This window comes from Papaver somniferum, chromosome 2, assembly GCF_003573695.1.
Source record: "Papaver somniferum cultivar HN1 chromosome 2, ASM357369v1, whole genome shotgun sequence".
NCBI classification, from domain to species: Eukaryota; Viridiplantae; Streptophyta; class Magnoliopsida; order Ranunculales; family Papaveraceae; genus Papaver; species Papaver somniferum.
Window position 1 is genome coordinate 187702495 of NC_039359.1, and position 8132 is coordinate 187710626.

Here is an 8132-nt window from a genome sequence, read left to right on the forward strand (position 1 = left end):
TTCTTTCTTCATTGCTGCCAAGTCCCACCTTGCATCTCTTGGTGTAGCAGTGGGACTGACCTTGGCGATACCAGATGATATCTCAGCTATGTTAGAGTGCTCAGCCAACCAAAGCTGCAAAAAAAAAACTAATAAGATATTCTATAGATATGATTTATTGACAGAGATTAAGAAAGTAAAAAGAACTAACCCACTAGAGAATATATAATGCAACCACAACAATTCCTGAAAGAAGATTGTCTATTTTCATAGTCTTGATGCCATCCATCATGCGTTCATGAATTAGATCTGGAAAAGATACAGAGTCCATGGTTTCCAAATCCTTCACCAAACCAACATATGAGACGTCCATATTGTCTCCCATTGACCCACAAAAGAACAAGACGGATAACATGTAAAGGCAGATAAGGGAGACAACTTCCTCTTCATGACCTTTCTGATCAGGTTTATCCAACACCAGCCTTTCAATATCATCTATCCATACCTTTGTTACTTGTGCTTTGGGAACTTTACTCACAACACGTGACCTTGTTTTTCAGGGGAATTTCTTGACGAGGAAAAGTGATTGAGTCAGCCATATCTCTTCCTTTAAAGTCAGAATATCAGTTCCTCTGTTTCCTTTAACTCTTGGAATCTGAAAAGTAATTGAAAGCTCACTAGTCGTTGACTGTACATACTTATTTTCTGACACCTTGAATGAATGATGACTCAAATTATCATGGTCATATGATAGAAGGACCTCATCCATCAGCAGCTGGTTGCTCATACCATCCAAGTATGACATGTTCGCAGTAGATAACCAGTTATAGAATTTCCCAAACGGACACACATTCATCATATTAGCCTGCATCGGAGTTAAACCACCTATTTCCCTTATCTTACCGAACAAGGTACCTACCTTTAGAAAACATGCTCTGTAAGTACCTCCTTGTTTTGCAGGTTTGGGTTTAGGTTTAACTGCATAAACAAAAGAACAAAAAAAATGCATTTTACTAAGTTGGAACTGCTATTTTGACTGAATAACCTCTTATGCCTCTTTCTCAGGCATCTGCATAAACTGTTATGCAGATTATTTACCATGCGTAACCTATAATGCACTACTTCTTAAAATGTAATCAGACAGGTAAAATGATATTATGCACAACCAGTTGACTGCATAACATATTATGCATAGTTTATAAGAATGCATAACCTGTTATACATTTTTTTTAAAGAAACATTATGTGTATTACAAGCTGTTAACTACAGAACAAGCAGGTAAATGATAAGAGAAGTTTATTAACTGAAGCATAACAGGAATTCAATGCACCTGGTTTATATATGACACATTGCTGAACAGGTTCTTGTTCTTCATCATCTTCTTCTTCACTTTCGGATCTTTCACTTTTCTTCTTCTTCTTCTTCTTCTTCTTCTTCTTCTTCTTCTTCTTCTTCTTCTTCTTCTTCTTCAGATCTTCTGATTTTTTGGGTTCACGTCTTTTTCTTTTCTTCTGATTATCAACAGATTGCTTGACTGAAACAGACCAAATCAACATTGAAACAAATCAATCACACCAAATAAATAATATATCACAAGAAAATCTTACCAGCTTTATCATCATCTATATCATCTTCATTCTCTGTATCATCATCCAAAACTTCCTTTGGCGTAGCTTTCTCTGCTTTCTTTCGATGGATGACACGTGAAGAGTATCGAATGAGCAGAACTGATCGTACCGAGGCACTCATACAAAAGGATAAGGGAAACCTAGTTCTAACCGTTACAGCTAAGTATGTAACATTGCCTCCCCTTGAGCAGCATCCTTGTCCTCAAGGATGAATCTTGGGTAGTGTGTTTTGATATTTGTGATGGCCTCCCATGTAGCATTCTCAGGTGATGTATTGGTCCACTGGATTAGCACTTGGCGTATCAGTTTGTTGCCAATCAGCACAGTCCTCTGCTACAACACTCTTACAAAAACCATAATGGTATCACCATGAAGATCCACCACTGGAAGAGTAGGAGAAGGTATAATCTGAGCACCTATGTGTTTCTTCAGCTGAGATACATGAAATACGGGATGAATGCGTGAATGAGAAGGTAACTCCAACTTGTAAGCTACTGGACCAATTTTCTGCAGGATAGGAAATGGTCCATAATACTTGGAATATAGTTTAAAATTGCGCCTAACTGCAACAGATGCCTCTCTGTAAGGTTGCAGTTTAAGGTACACCATATCACCCACATTGAAGGACCTTTCAACTCTAGTAGTGTCTGCATACAACTTCATCCTCTCTTGATCTTTTTGGAGTGATTCTTTGAGGATATCTAGCATTGTTTCTCTCTCATTCAGATAAGTTTCCACAACAGCTACAGAGGTGGTGGAAGAAGAAGGAAATGCCAGATGAGGTGGAACATAGCCATAAAGAGCTTGAAAGGGTGACATTCTCAAACCTCTGTGAAAACTGGTGTTGTACCACCATTCAGCAAGTGCAAGCCATTTACTCCATTGACTAGGCTTGTGACCAGTGATGCATCTTAAGTAATTTTCCAAGCAAGCATTCACCCTTTCAGTTTGGCCATCTGTTTGAGGGTGATAAGTTGTGCTTAAGTTAAAACTAGTGCCAAGGGCCTTGAATAATTCTTGCCAAAAATTGTTGGTAAACACCTTGTCTCTGTCAGATATAATTCAAGATGGTAAACCATGAAGTTTGAATACCTTGTGTTGATGGTGGTTTTTAGCTTAGGGTTAGAATCGTAAAACCGCACAACTGACATGACGTCACTATGACTATTAACACATTTATTGAATCAATCAGCATGCCTACGTAAGAATTACCATGATACCTTATTTTTATGTGTCATGTTCCACGGCAAAACCCTTAACATTGGCCGACATCATCTATGACAAACCCTAATTCTCATGATACCGCGCCAAGGCATGCCAACCATGCCAGCCGCACCACTGTGCCAATGGCAAACCATGCCAGTCACATCTCCGCGCCAAGGCATGCCAACCATGCCAGCCGCACCACTATGCCAATGGCAAACCATGCCAGCCGCACCAATGTGCCAATGGAAAACCATGCCAGCCACATCTCCGCGCCAAGGCATGCCAACCATGCCAGCCGCACCACTGTGCCAATGGAAAACCATGCCAGCCACATCTCCGCGCCAAGGCATGCCAACCATGCCAGCCCCACCACTGTGCCAACGGCAAACCATGCCAGCCACGTCTACCGCGCCAAGGCATTCCAACCATGCTAGCCGCGCCATACGCCAATGGCATGCTAAACCATTGGCCCCACCATGTCAAGCCAACCGCACCTTGCCTTGGCCCCAACCATGCTAGTCGCACCATGCACCAATGGCATGCCAAACCCTTGGCCCACCATTCCAAGCCAACCACACCTTTCCTTGGACCCACCATGCCAAGTCGTCCATACCAAACCCTTGGCCCCACTATGCCAAGCCATCCACGCCATTGGCCTTGGCCCCACCATGCCGGCCTTCCCTATGTGTCTACCAAAATGAAGGCGTGCGACTATCAACGGTCACCCTTCCATCCTAGATGCAAATCATAGCCGCCCAAGGTCGCCAAACAACGCATGGTAACCTTTGGCCCAAAACCCTAGTTTTGGCCACGCCAAACCGCGCCAAGGCATGCCATGCCACATGTTCCAATGGCATGCCAACCACCTTGCCGCGCCATGCCATGCCGGACTTACCCATGCCGCTACCAAAACGAAGGAGTGCGACGATCATTGGCCATCCTTCCATCATAGATGCAAATCCTAGCCGTCCAAGGTCTCCAAACAACGCATGGTAACCTTTGGACCAAAACCCTAGTTTTGGCCACGCCAAACCGCGCCAAGGCATGCCATGCCACATGTGCCAATGGCATGCCAACCACCTTGCCGCGCCATACCATGCCGGCCTTCACCATGCGGCTAGCATAATGAAGGCGTGCGACGATGAACGACCACCCTTCCATCATAGATGAAAATCCTAGACGTCCAAGGTCGCCAAGCAACACATGGTAACCTTTGGCCCAAAACCCTAGTTTTGGCCACGCCAAGGCATGCCATGCCACATGTGGCAATGGCATGCCAACCACCTTGCCGCGCCATACCAAGCCGGCCTTCCCCATGCGGCTACCAAAACGAAGGCGTGCGACGATCAACGGCCACCCTTCCATCCTAGATGCAAATCCTAGCTGTCTAAGGTCGCCAAACAACGCATGGTAACCTTTGGACCAAAACCCTAGTTTTGGCCACGCCAAACCGCGCCAAGGCATGCCATGCCACATGTGCCAATGACATGCCAACCACCTTGCCAAGCCATACCATGCCGTCCTTCCCTATGCGGCTACCAAAACGAAGGCCTGCAACAATCAACGACCACTTTTTTTTTATCTAAGATGCATATCTTAGACGTCCAAGGTTACCAGCTAACACATGGCAACCTTTGTCCCTAGTTTGGTCGCGCTTAAACAAACAAAAACCCTAACTTTTTTGTCGCGCCTAAACTGGGACATATTAAAGAATACTGATTATACTTTCATGCCACTGGCTACCAAACGAAAGGTTGCAATAATCAACGGCTACCTTCCTCTTAAGATGCAAAATCTCGATCGTTGAAGGTCACCACCGAGCCGGCAAGTCTCCCAAGATCAACTTGCCAGACAACAACAACATGCTACATGTTTTCCACGAAAATAATCGAGACATAAACACATGTCACAAACTGGGGGATGCTCATTGGGTATTGGTTTGGCGGTTTACAGCATGCAGCGTACACTACGCTCGTTATAATAAAGTGTCATAAGGATGAGGCGGTTAGTAAATACAGGGAGTAATGGCGAAACTCTTTCTTTTATGGAACATCAATTCCAAGCGTTACCGGTGACCACCTCCTCCTGTTTACTCACCCGTTTTTCATTTCTTAATGAAACTAGAGTACGTTTCACTTTGACTTGTATAAATAGGTATTACCTATTTCCACCGAACGACAAGTTCAGGTCAGGAGGATACAACACTTAGAACACATTTGCTAGCTTTCCATCTATTAGCTTCCCACTTTCTGATGCAAGTCGTGAATCAACTACTCTTCCAAAATCAACTATTTTGGTCTCAACACTTTCTTTCGCTTCCGTCCCCAAAACCAACCCTTATCCTTCACTTTGTGACCGAAGCAAGTCTGGAACGAACATTTCTTGGTTTAGGCCGGATTTGTACAGATTGATCTCTCGAATCTAAAGTACTCCCTTGCAGTACATTGTTTAGGGTTTAAATTCGTTTCTCACCCACACACCTGAAATTACCAAAATCAGCAGAAACCGTTTTCACCCTCAAACAATTGGTGACCGTAGTGGGAGATAAATCTCTCGGTTCCAATACCAATTTCAGAACACGTTTCTCTAAATCAGGAAGATGGTGGTTTTTAGGGATGAATCCGTGTCCTCAAGTTCCGCTCAGGAGAACGGCAATGTTTCCTCCCCCAATGAAACGCCCAATAACGCAATCGACGAAGGAATTCCAAGGCTGACTGACTTGGTGCGGATTCAGGAGATCCACACCAAGAACATGGGTCTAATGAAAGATGCAATTAACATCATACTGGATTTCCTCATCAACTTAACGACAAAATCGAACGATTCACTTGTTCCGGAAACTCCAGGACTGGGGACTAACATCCCAAACTATCACTCCCAAGTCAACAGCTTCACTACTAACCAGAAACCAGTAGGCCAGGAAGCGGCCTCGCTGGTGGAGAATCTATGTGAACTATTACATCTTTCAAAAGATCAACGGATGGAGACGTTCACCGCCATCAATCGAATAACGTTAAACGCGTTCTTGATTCCTTCACGCTTGGAAACGTCAAGAACACCGGAGATGTCCATCAACAATATCACGTTTACCGACGACGAAATGATGGCAGAGGAAGGACATAACCGGGCCCTACACGTCACAGCCCGTATCAAGGATATGGAATTCAAAAGGGCTTTCATCGACACGGGAGCATATTCCAACGTTTTTACCCTCAGGACGCTCAGAACGGCCAGGATACGACCAAACGAAGTCATGCGACAGTCCACTACAATGACCGATTTCGAAGGCAACCAAACCAGCACGTATGTGTACGTCAACCTGAATTTATCAGTAGCACCCGAACAGTCAAAAGTAAGGATCGAGGTAATCGAAAAGGAGCCAGAATCATTCCTTCGATGTATCACAAGTGCTTGAAAACCATGTTAAGCGGAGAAGTCGTTCGCATCGCCGCATAATTATCTCCCTATATGCCGATCTGCGGCATGGAGATTTTTAAGCCAAAAAAGGGCCCACAGGCCACGACCAACAAGGCTCACCACACTCCACTGCCAAGTGGACATCCATTGAAGAAAGCGATGGTATTGCATCGCTTCACGGATAAACCCGATCTCACATCACCCCTTCGAAAGAGAGACACGCCAGCCTCCACCCGCCAAACCGGAGTGCGGCTTGCACCCATACCAAGCGAGGACGGGCTTTTATCATGCGTCATGATGAAAAAGGGAAAACCTTATATCAGCGCCGCTGTTAGCAATTAACAGGAGAGACTACCACACAGTCTCTCCGCCCAATAGAACGCAAACGTGGTAACGAGCCGCAAGAAGAAGTACCTGATACACCACGACAGCTACCAGACGGGACCAACTCTACCATGGACGAACTTGAGGTTGTTAATGTCGGGAGTGAAGAATCTCCGCGACCCATCTCGATCAGCTCGACTCTGTGCGCGGACGAACGCGTAAAGATGGTAGACCTTCTCAAGGAATATCAAGACGTATTCGCATGGACATACGAGGAAATGCCTGGCTTGTACGAGAAGATAGTCACTCATCATTTACACGTGATACCCGGGTCCAAACCGGTTAAGCATACTCCCCACCAATAAGAAGGATGCAGCCAAAATAAAAAAAAAGGTCCGAGAAATTTGTATTCCACGAAGGAATCTTATATCGTAAGAGCTTTGGAGGAAGTTTGATACGATGTTTGAACGAAGCAGAAATCCCAATCATGCTGAAAGAGATGCACGAAGGCGAACACCAAGGGAAATGGAAATTATTTCTTCAGATATACGCGAAATACTACTGGCCAACCATGGAGGATGATGCAGCTGTTTTCTTCCAGAGATGCAAAAAATGCCAAATTCACAGAAACCTTATCCATGTACCGTCGACTCCCCTTCATTCGATAAGCAGTTTGTGGCCCTTTCATAGCTGGGGACTCGGTATCATTGGAAAGATCAATCTGCCGTCCTTAAAGCATCACGAGTACATAATAACAGCAACCGAATATTTCACCAAATGGGTAGAAGCCATACCTTTACGAGGGGCGAATGGAACCACAATCGCGGCATTCATTAAGGAGTACATTATCTGCCGATTTGGCGTGCCTAAACATATCATCACCGACAACGGAACTCCTTTCGCAAACAAGCAAGTACGGGAGTTACTCGAAGAATACGGAATTAAGCAAGTCTTTTCCACCGTGTACTACCCCCAAGGGAACGGACAGGCTGAAAGCACCAACAAAACTCTGATCCGAATCCTCAGTCGGACAGTGCATGATAATCCTCGGACATGGCATGAGCAATTTCCAATAGCGCTCTGGGCGTACCAGACATCACCAAGAAGTTCCACCAGGGCCTCTCCCTACTCCCTTTTTTACGGCGCATACGCCATCCTCCCAGCAGAAGTTAAAATCCCATCGGCTAGGATGGCCGAAGCAAGCGGAGTTCGATGGAATGAAGCTGAAGTATTGAGCGCCAGAGTCGCAGAATTGGACACTATAGATTCCAGAAGATTCAAGGCGGAAGAACATGCACAAGCATACAAAAATAGGGTTTCCAGAGCATATAACAAAACCGTGAAGCCTCGGGTTTTTCAAGTGGGAGATTTGGTACTGAAGACTTCCAAACACATTCAGCAAGACGCCTCCGCACCAAAATTCTCCGCAAAGTGGGAAGGCCCTTATATAGTCAAGAAAGCGTACAACAGTGGGTACTACAAGGTCACTAAAGAAGATGGAGGAAAACTAGAAGCAGTCATCAACGAAAAGTGTCTTAAGGCATACTACACCTGACCACCACCTCGCGCCCCGCCGTA